Here is a 9899-nt window from a genome sequence, read left to right on the forward strand (position 1 = left end):
TAAACTCTCCCTTCTGCCCAAACCCCAGACAATGGTGCCTAAGAGTCTTGTGCACTGATTACTCTCACAATATGGCAGAGCTCTTCCGTGGAAGAAAAGAGATGGGTCACAGAAAGAGGCTTCTAGCTGGGGGTGGGCATGGAGATGAAAAATAATATCCATAATGAAGATAACGATGATGGAGGGAAAAAGGCCGAGAACGCAGAGTGAAAGCAAGAAAGAGACCAACCCCAAGATAAGCTCCAGTGTGACAGAGAGGAACAAAACAGGAGATAGAAATAGTTGAACTGTGACAAGTTGCAGAGAGGAGAGAGAAACACTTTGCAGAAAGTGAGGAAGGCAGGTTTCAATGGAGGTGGCAGTCAGAAAGATTCTCAGTGAGAAGAAGGTACACACGAAGGCTGTGGGTGACGGAGGGTGAGTGGGGGGCTATGGAAGGAACTCAGGGAAGCAGAGGGTGCTGAGCGCTGGGAGACACCTCAGAGAAACAGGTGCTGCTGCCTCTGATGGCCCTGAGGTCCTGCCACCACCAGTCCCCAGAAAAGCAGTTTTTACCAGGCACCCACTGTCCACAGCGGAAACTCAAGGGGAATGTGGAGATGCGGTGCAGGAGAGGAAAAAAGGGTTCCAGAAACACCCTCACGAACAAGCAGCCAGAACTCTGATTTCTCACAGCACCAGGAAGCCTTCCCAGCCCACTGCGTAGGCTGCAGAGCTCCCCGCAGCTCCCCGCGATCCATCCAGAGGCTTCTTGTCCCCTCGCTCTGCATTCACAGCTCGATAAGAGTTATAATTGGAGCCATAATTCCCTATAGGCTCTTTTATTTGTGTTTTTCATGTGGGTTGGTATTGTTTCTTTTAATAGTCTGTACATTTCTCGACCGTTTCTGTTATATCTTTGCAGTACCCGTTGCAGGGCTCCCATTCTTTTGAGTATGTACAGCACTCTCTACTCCTTCCTTTTTTAGCAATTTCTACTTAAAAAGAATTCTCATGCTCATTAAACTTGATGCCATTCTCCTGGCCATGTCTCCTATTAAAAATTTCCTTTCTACTTGATAGTCTTTTATACTGCCCATTGCCTTTCATGGTGTGTTTATCATCTCGTGAAGAAAGAACAGGCATTTTATTCCCATTTTATAGATGAGGGTACTGAACCTCAGAGGCTTGCGTAAAATACTGAACTTGCCCTGCAGATTAAAATATCTTGTACATTTTGTACCAACGTATGGCACGTAAGCCGATTTTAGGTGGTATGCCAGAGGTCATTTTTATTGGACAAGGTATGTATTTTGTTGTCACGTATAAAGAAAAAGTAGTATACTAAACTGGTGTTGTCAGACTCATTATTGCTTGCAGTATTTTAATTAAATAAAATAAGTGTGTTGGTTTGAAGATAAAGATTAAGGAAATAACAATAATCAAGGTGGTTCAAAGATATGGCAAAAATGAGAAGCAGGTTCCTGAATGAGTGATGTTTCGAAAATGCTGCTCGGCGTCAGCTCGGTACACAACGGCACTCAGTCCACGGGGCTTTGCTGCCTGCCCACAGCCCAGAGTCAGTGGAGTGACCAGTGCTCTGGAGCGAAGAGGAATCTCTGAAGCTGTCCGCTTGTCGGCGTGTAGGGAGGGTGGGTAATCTCTGGCTGCTGCAGGCAAAGCCAGGCAGCAGAGGGATATGTGCTGGGGGTACAGGAAGACGGGTGCACAGGAATCAGAGAACACCAGTGCCTGCCCTCACCCAGCTTTCGGAGTCATGGTAGGTGGAGGAGATGGATGGGAGACGCAAAAAGAAACACAAAGCAATATAAACTCAGACCTCAGGACAGCTTGCCCAGAGCGCCATTCTTTAATGGCAGTGTTAGGAGCCATGAGTGGGGACAGGAGGTTTGCCTTACCTCCAGGAGGGTGTTTCTAGCGAGCATGGTATTAGAAGAGAGGCTTCCTCCTGCAGGGGCTTCCTTCATCCTTATGCCGGCCCATAAAGAATCCCCCAATCGAGTGGGCCCCTCTCCCCTTGGGGAAGGATCCTTTGCTAGCCCCCTCCTCAATGGCTCTTAATTTCCAAACTGGATGAGTTCATCATTTCCTTCCAAACTCAGGTCTCCCTCCCTTCCCCCCTCAATCTCCGTTGAGCAGTTGCCGTCTCCCCAGCTGGCTTCCCATTGGAGAAACAGGTTTGCCTGTGAAATTGTAGCGTGTTGTCCTCCCAGCCTTCCCCCAGGTGGGAGAGAGGTGGGGAGGCAGAAGGGTGCCTTGCAAAGCCAGTTTTTACTACCACGGACTGGCAGCAATTTAGTAAGAGAGCAAACGGCCTACGTGCTGGTAGTAACCTCTTGCTCCCCCTGACTCTCCACTGAGACAACAGATTTCCTGGAAAGGGAGTTGGGGCCGTGAAGTATGTGTGACATTGAGGGGAGTGAATGGACTGGGGATGGGGGAGGTCTGTGTGCTCAGCTGGACACACAGATGCCGGAGCCTGCATTGCAACACGCTTTTGCAGTGGACTTGGGTGTCACCTGTAGGTTCAGCTTTTTTTGTTGTTGGGACTTTGGGTGAAGCTGGTGCCCGTGGGGAGTAGAAGGCAAGCTGAGCGAGTGAGCTTGCTATTTCACACTGCCGGGGCCTTGCAAAAGCTGGCTGGGCCCCTTCCCGTCCTTTATTTGTTTGTCTTTGCCTGCTTCTCAGAGGCCTCAAGGGGGTGAGGGTGGAGGGAATGGGGAGATGAGATAATTGTAGGGGCCTGAACAAGCTTGCTCAGACACTATTGTGTGGCCAAGATCCATTGAGCAAGCGAGAGAGATTGAAAGAGAGAGAGAGAGAGAGAGAGAGAGAGACCCCTGAGAGGAGAGAGGAGAGGAAGAAAAAGCAAGTACAACAATTCTAAAAGTGAACTGAAAGTTACTAAATGTGAAGTGAAGACTCAAAACCAAGAGTCTGTTAGAATTGAGGGGGGCTGGCATTGGTGAGTGTGAGCAGTCTTTCCCCCAGCTGAGGGTCAGGGAGCAGGGGCTGCAGGGATTTCCTGGGAGGGGAGGGGCGTCTGCGGACAGATTTGGAATCGAGACTGTCTGTTGCTGTTTCAGGAGCTTCTCCCATCAGAATAAGACGGGCTGTCGTTTGCCAGGGCTTGAAAGGTTTAGTTAACGATTCCAGAGTATCAGAGTATCGCCCAACAGATATAGTTTTGTTCCTAGAAAGAAAACCTGCAGCAGGGAGGAGCGGGGCGGTCCCGACGAATGGAGGCAGTACCCCACTCCGATTTTTCACAGATGCTGTGCCCGGCATGAAACCTTTTCAGAAAAGTCAGTTCTCTCCCGCTCTGACCTGTGGCAGATGCCTGGCTTCCTTGTGCCTGCTGCCTATCCTGTCCTGCCTTCATTCTCCAAGAAGTCTCAGGGAGCAGCACCCTGTCTGACTCTGTGTCTTGTCCTAGATGGCCAGGAGGGTCTATCGGGTTCTGTCCAGATGCCGGATTGAGACTCTCTACTGGTGACATAGGGGACCCAGACACCTCACTGTGGGATTCTGGGAGGGAGTGAGGATCCTGACAGTGAGGACCAGGAGAGAAGCTGTGGGAGCTGGGATGCTGGTAAAGAACCTGACATTCATGGAGCGGACTCTCCAGCAGGAATCCTATTGCTCCTTTGAGGTCGCTGTGGGAAAGTCGCAATGGGCAGCCATTTGGATCTAGGCTGCGAAGTAATACTCAAGGGTCTATATTATCTCCTGGGCCTGACGGTCTTTGCAAGCCTGTTCTCTATAATTAATGAGGCCCTAGAGCAGGGGTCAGCACACTGCAGACCTCAGGCCAATTCTGGCCTCCATCTATTCTCGTAAATAAAATGTTATTGGAGCATAGCCACGCTCATTGGTTTGAATATTGTCTTTGGCTGCTCAGAAGCTATAACGACAGAACTGAGTAGTTGTGACAGACCAGAAGAATTACTGAAAAAGTTCGTTGACCCCTGATCTAGAGAATCCCAGTGGAGAGATGCTTTGCTTAACACCCCTCCTTCAGATGCACTGGGTCCCAGCGTCCTGAACCCATCCAGACTTTCTACAACACCTTGATCTGAACAGCCTTTCAAAAGAGGAGGGAAAAAGTGTAATTCACTTAATGAGTAGCACTTCCACCCAAGGCTTGGAACTCTGTGGTGATCTTTGTAAAACCCAGCCTCAGAGGCTGGGCAGGAAGGAGAGACCCAGTGGAGGAAAAGCATTGATTCCTTTCATTTCTCCCAGCCTGCCTCTGGAGAGCAGTACTTGCCCCTTGCTTCCCAGGGAATGACCAGCAGTTTGAGAAGAGAAGGCCTGGCTTACATACGGAAGTTCTCATCAGTGATGAGGGGGTGGAGGCTGTGCCTACTGTGCTTTCCGGAGATGGCCTCCATAATACCTCTGTCCCACGTACCATTTCGCCATTCCCTTGAAGATGGGCTGGCTTGCTGACTGACAGAGTGTAGGGGAAGCGATGCTGTGAGACTTCTGGATGCCAAGAAGCCTTGCAACTTCCACCTGGCCTCCTGGAACACTCACTTTTGGGGTACTCCCTCTCGAAACCCACCACCTAGCTTAGCTGCCAGCTAGCAGCCAGCCTCGACTGCTGGCCAAGTGAGTCAGCAACGCTTTTGGATGTCGAGTTGACAGGCCTTGAGATGACCCAAGTCCCTGTATACTGTGACCATGAAAGATCCCATGTGAAAATTACCCAGCTGAGCCCGGTCAGTCCACAGAACCAAGAGAGATAATACAAATAGTTGTTTTAAGACCTAAGCTTTGGGGGTGGTTTGTTACCTATTAAGAGGTAACCAGAACAAGAGCAATGGCAGTGCGGGTTGTGAGGGGCACAGGGGACACAGGTGGCCACACACTTGGAAGTTAGCAGCAGATCTTTAATTAGAATTCTGTTTTCTTGGCTCCCCTGGGGTAGTGGAAAGGTGAGGGCTTGACATCTGGCTCTAGTATATTCTGGTGGTTAACCCTGGATGGGTCACTTAACCTCTCTGGCCTCATTTGACACTTATGAGAATTAAACGAAATAACTGTGAGAGTGTTTGCATAGACTTACCACTCTTAATTCTGTTCCTTTTTCCCTCTTGTCACTGCTCTTGACTTCCTGTCGCCATGGCCATCAGACCAGCTGGACCTCCTGCTGAGAGTAGGCAGAGGTTCTGCACCCCCGTGGCTGGTTCCTTGCCTTCTTCCAGGCCTCTGACAGCCACTGTGCTCCCCTATATGTTTCCTGTTACTCTTCAGTGTACTTCCTGGGGGTTCTGTGCACCCAGTTATCCCTTTCCTCCATCACGACATGCAGGGAACCACTCCCACGCCTTCCTACCAAACTTGGCGAAGTTTCCCTCGGTGAACCTGCAAACCAGTTCCCAGCTTCACTAGAGGAAGGGGTGTGCGTGGTGCTTTCGTGACCTTGATCTTAGGAACTCGACCTCATTCTCCACTCCCGCACCTGTCAAAGGACACGGGCCCCTCCCCATGAGTTCACGGTAGGAATAACAGCACGACCATCCGCTGTCGAGGACTGCGTGCCGGCAGAGTGCTAAGGACTTCACCTCGATCATTTCATTTACTCTTTGCAGTAACCCCCTAAAATAGGTACCATTATTATCATCTCCATATTACAGATGAGAAAACTGAGGCTCAGCGAGGTGAAGTAACTTGCCCCAAATGACACAGGCAGTGAGTGAGTGGAGGAGCTGGACAGTTGGCCGCCGAGCCCTGTCTCTTAACTCCTCCACCAGCCTCCAGCACTCACATTCTCATTCGGACCCTTTTGTTTTGTGTCCTCTTCATTTGGTCACTTTAGAGTCCTTCAACCCAATTCAGTAACTTTTAGAGGACAAGGCCACAAAAACGCCTAGGCTAACATCTAGGAAGAGGCATTGGTGAAGAAGTTCTGAAGACAAAGGTGATAATGGTGATCAATAATGATGATGGATCAAGTTGCTGGCCTAGTACTTGAAGCTCGTTTGGGAAATCGCCACAAAGCATGCAGCCCTGGCCTCTTAGTTAACCCAGAGCACATTTTCCATCTTTTTCACAGTGATACTCCTCAGATTTTCATTATGGGGTTTCCAACCAAGGAATTGGATCAGAAAAGATCTTTATGCTGTGTATTTTGATTCAAGACTCACCAAGGAGGAGCTGGCACTGGTCTGGGGCGATCCCAAGGTTATGGATAGAGAGTAGAGAATACGTCCTCTGCTCAGGCAACACTCGAATTCTTTTCTGCTTCTTTTTGAAACATTAACAAAATTCAGACAAAAACCTCTATAGTAAATTTTAGGTGTTACTCAAGATGTTTAATCATGATCCATGTGCATGACATTATATAACATCATATGACATGATTCCCTTTTAAAATTCCTCTTCTTCTATCATTAAAAAGGGATTCACCTTCATCAGTCATTAGGAAACTAAAAAATAAAACCACAATAAAATAAAACTGCATATCCACCAGAATGAGTACATTTAAAAAGGATGGAAAAGGCCAAGTGTTGGCAAGAATGGAGAGTGAGTTGAATCCTCTCTGGGGGTTCCAAATTAGTCGCCCCAAGATGTGTCCCTGTGGTGTATGGATTATTTTGAGCTAAACCTTTGAGCTCAAGAGAAACCTTTGCTCCACACCCCCAGCTACCTAGGAAAATTTAAATTAGGGGCCTTGTCCATAATAAGAGTTATTACCAGAAATAACATTTTATGAACTATCTACAGGGCAGGGCAAACATCTAATTATCGAACATCTGCTCTTCTTATTGTTCTGTGAATTACCTCATTGTAATTATTCAGTCAGCTAAAAGAACCAGAAGGGGGGGGACAGTTTCCCCTCCTCCACACCATAAATATTGTGATAAGAGTATAGACTTATACATCAACTTGGCAAAACTTTCTGGCTTTCTCTACTAAAGCTGAACATATGTATACCCCATGGCCCAGAAATTCCATACCTAAGTATAGACCCAACAGAAATGAGCACACATGCTCAGCAAATGACTTGTTCTGGGACATTCATGGCAACTGTGTTCATAAGAGTCAAAAACAGGAAACTATCCAAATGCCCATCAACAGAAGAACGGATAGATCATGGTGACTGCCTACCATGGAACGCTACCCAGCAATGAGAAGGAACCAAAAATTACATGCGAGAACATGGAAAAATTTCACGAGCATAGCGTTGAGCCAAAGAAGCCAGAGAGGACAAGACAGCATAGTGTACGTTTTCATTTATATGTAATGCAAAAACAGGCAAAACTCATCGATGGTAGAAAAAGCCAGGATCATGGTTGCCCATGGAGAAGGGCGGGTAACAACTGGAAGTGAGCATAGAGGGGACTTCTGAGCAATGTTACTCTTTCTTCCTCTGGATACTGGTTATGTGAGATGACCAACTGTGCATGTTTATCAAGTTTATGATGTGTGTACTTTTTTGCACGTACACGACATTTCAATGAGATGTTTTTAAAAATCTCCTTCTGATGATTTATGGAGAAAATCTCGGCTCGGGTCTGGCTTGTCTTAATACTTCTCTTAGGCTGGCTCATCTTTTGTTAAACCAGGGCTCGAATTAAATACCACCGTTTTGTTTCACTGTGTTTATTTTTATGGTTGCTATCTATATATGGCCATTAATGCAGGTCTTCCATTTATGGTAATGCTATAAAGTTTCTTTTAAAAACAGCTTTAAGTCAAAAGAAAAAAAAGTGAATTGACTTACATTAAAAAAATATTATGTAAATAATAGTATAGGTGGTACTTAGTTACAGTAAACCTTGAGAGGGTGGAGTTGGTGACATACTTTTCAAATGGAAAAAGGCTGGGATTAAGGGGACTGGAGAAAACCAGTTTCAGCCTGTCCTCATCTCTCCACAGGAGTCCTCACTGCCTGGCACGGACAGGCTCTCAGGCGTAAGGACATATCCTCAGCAGAGGACCCATGAGAAATGAAAAGTGTGCTCCAGGAACAGTGGGCAAAGCAGGGACTGGGAGCAGAGGACCTGGGCTCACTCGACAAATAGTCATGTAGCCTTTGTGTTCCAGGCACTGTTCTAGGCCCTGGGCCTTCAGTAATGAGTAAAATGGAGCCTCCCTCCACTTCTCTATGCAGCTGATGGAGGATGTTCTGTGAGTGAAGCCTTTCTGGAGGAGAGACCTGAACCTCATGGTGGTTAGGAAAAGACTTAAAGAAGATGGGGCTTTTGGTGGTGATGGTGATGATGATGATGATGATGTGTGTGTGTTTCTCCACGTGACAGGCAGGGGGAGGCAAAACTGACTATTAATCAGGGAACGAGAAGAAAGGAATTGGGGAGTGGTCTTTAGACTCATTAGAAAGAGAAATCTCATTGAATACTTTGCATTGGTCAAGTTAGCCTCACTTTGCCTGCTCATCTCCAGGGTTCTTGGCTCAGAGATCAAGAACTTTAAACAGAGGTAGAGAGAATGAATCTCAAACGTTAGGTGAGTAGCTGAATAAATGAGAAAATTCCTTTCCTGTACTCTCAATACATTCATCATAACCTTTCATCCCCAGCAAGTGGGGCATTGCAATGGAGACTGAGAATGGGGCCCTGCCAGGAGTATTTTTAGAGATGGCACTTTTCATTCATTCATTCACTCAGTATATTTACTGAGTGCCTACTGGATGTCAGGCACTATATTTTAGACCCACGTCCTGACCAATATGGTAGCTACTAGCCACAAGTGGCATTAAGCATTTGAATTTTGGCTGGTTCAAATTGAAATGTGCTGTAAGCATAAAATATCTATCAAAGCTTGAGGGTTTAGTATAAAAAAAGGAATATTAAATCTCTCGGTAATTTTTAATATTCATTGCACATTGAAATGATAATTTGAATGTATTGGGTTAAATAAAGTATATAATTAAAATGGGATCCATCCATTTATTTTTACTAAATTTTAATGTGGCTGCTAGAAAACCGAGAATTGTACCTGTGGCTCACATTTGCGGTTTGCATCAGATTTTCATTGGTCAGTGTCACAGTGGACACTGTCCTTACTCTGAAGGAGCTCATACTCTAGTGAGACCAACAGAAACAGATGGGACCAGGCAGGAACAAGATGCCAGGGCACACCCAGGAGGAGTGACCAGCAACATCCCCATGCCTGTCACATCTGCGCTAGACACAGTTCTAGTGATTGCCAGAAGACCAGCTCTATTTCACTTGTCTTCTCAAACATGGGCGCTGTACCCCCTGCCACCAAATGAAGCCAAACCTCCATAGGAGTCAGCTGGATTTCCTGCCAGTCTCTCTCCCTCCCTCCCCACTACACCCCCCAAGCATTCCCTATCCCCAGGAAGGGACTTTCTATGTCCAACCTCACCTTCCCATTTCCTTGTCCTTGCTTTCTTCGCTCTCTCTGCTCTGGGTGTCCTTGCTAGCCCTACATTTCCCTTGGTAGACTTCTAAGATTTAATTTCAAGTCTCGTTTACCCATGAAACCCCCACCATATCGCCATCTAAATATTTCTCCTCTTCGAAGCCTCTGACCACCAGTTATGTGTTCATCTTACCAAACTCTCCCTTATAACATTGTTAGTTTTTTAAAATCAGGAACTTGCCTTCCTGGGCATCTAGTTCATCTTCAGGAACAGGTAGCCACTGGGTAAGTAGCTGTTGAGTTGAATCAAATGGCTCTGATCCTAAAGGTAGGCAGAGCTGGAGGAGAGAGCTCTGGTGGGGAGGAAGGGTGCCACAGAGGTAGAGTAAAGCACCACCTAACGGTGGGGATATGTTCTGAGAAACGTGTGCTTAGGCTGTTGTTTCTTAGTTGTGGGAACAGCATAGAATGTACTTAACCTATTGCTCTTAGGCTACAAACTTGTACAGCATGTTACTGTATAAAAACAACATGAGACATAA

The sequence above is a fragment of the Pteropus medius genome, unplaced genomic scaffold (assembly GCF_902729225.1).
Source record: "Pteropus medius unplaced genomic scaffold, Ma_sr-lr_union100, whole genome shotgun sequence".
Lineage (NCBI taxonomy): Eukaryota > Metazoa > Chordata > Mammalia > Chiroptera > Pteropodidae > Pteropus > Pteropus medius.